Source organism: Myotis davidii, unplaced genomic scaffold, assembly GCF_000327345.1.
Source record: "Myotis davidii unplaced genomic scaffold, ASM32734v1 scaffold472, whole genome shotgun sequence".
NCBI classification, from domain to species: Eukaryota; Metazoa; Chordata; class Mammalia; order Chiroptera; family Vespertilionidae; genus Myotis; species Myotis davidii.
In genome coordinates, this window is record NW_006283774.1 from 1,685,534 (window position 1) to 1,686,731 (window position 1,198).

Consider the following 1,198-nt stretch of genomic DNA (forward strand, 5'->3'; position numbering starts at 1 on the left):
AAACCGGGGTCCCCGCCCGGGGCCGCTCCCTGGCCCGGCCCAGGCTCGGGAGGCAGAGCGGTACTCACGCGGCCGTGCTTGCTGTCTGCCCGCCTCTCTCCTCCGCGACAGCTGAAAGGAAGGCACGGAGGATGCGATTACGCGATTGCCATTTATGCAGACGGCGTGTCCGCCCCCCGAAGCCAATCAGAGTCACGCTGCTCTGCTCATTCACAGGCAGCATCTCCCGCCGCCACCCGCCCCCGGGGCCTGGCCAGAGAGGGCTGGGCAGGACCAGGGGACCGCAGAGCCTGAGGGGCCAGGGGCCAGGGCCGAGGGAAAGGAGTCCCGTGTCCCCAGTCCCTGAGCGAGCCCAGTTCCCGTCCTGTCCAGAGGCACCAGGGCCGGGCAGCCGGGAGCACTTGCTCTGTGACAGGCTGGGCCAGGCCTCTCTCCTCCCCGTAAACACTCCCTGGGGGCGACGGGGACCCCCGACAGGAGGGTTGGAGGCTCAATGTGCCCGGCTCCTTCTGCTCTGTTCTGGTCAGAGAGAAGCAGAGGCAGGAGAGGTTCGAGCCCAGGCTCATCATATTCACAGCCCTGTTCTTCCACCCGGAAGCAACCAGCAGCTCTTCACGCAGCGGCGGGCTCGCTCCCCCACCTCCCGCAGGCTGGGGGGCAGGACAGGTGCTTTCCCTGTAAGGGGCTCAGAGCCTTGTGGGCCCAGAGAGGGGCTGGGGGCCACTCAGGCGGGAGGCGCAGGTGGGTTCTGCTGCTCGCACACACACATGCACACACACATACGTGTACACAGACACACATGCATACACACCAAACACACCCACAGCATGCTGACACTACACCCTCAGCACATACATGCACACCCACAGCATGCAGGTACCACACCCACACACATGCACACAGCATGCAGACACACATGCACATACATACACACAGCACATACATGCACACGCACAGCATGCAGGCACCACACACAACCACAGCACCTGCATGCAGGCATGTGCACACACTCCCCACACATGTGCACACACTCTCAGGCCTGTGGCTGTCAGGAGCCAGGAGCTCCGCCCACAGAGCCAGGGGCCTGGTCCGAGGAAGCAGCAGGCCCTGGAGCCCGTGCCCTCTGGGCAGAGACCTGCAGGCTTGAGCCGGCCAGGGGCCGGGCTGCTCCTCAGCAGGTGGGCGGCTGGCAGGGCAG

The 1,198-nt window shown here is 65.4% G+C and overlaps 1 protein-coding gene across 1 annotated transcript in view; it reads right to left on the reverse strand.

Moving 5' to 3' along the window:
- DDC (dopa decarboxylase) overlaps positions 1-156 on the reverse strand; it is a 75,035-nt gene extending 74,879 nt beyond the window's left edge. The window contains exon 1 of the mRNA XM_015566872.1: positions 69-156. The gene's annotated coding sequence lies outside the window, so the exon portion shown is untranslated. The remainder of the gene's footprint in view (positions 1-68) is intronic.
- Between the last annotated feature and the right edge of the window lie 1,042 nt (positions 157-1,198).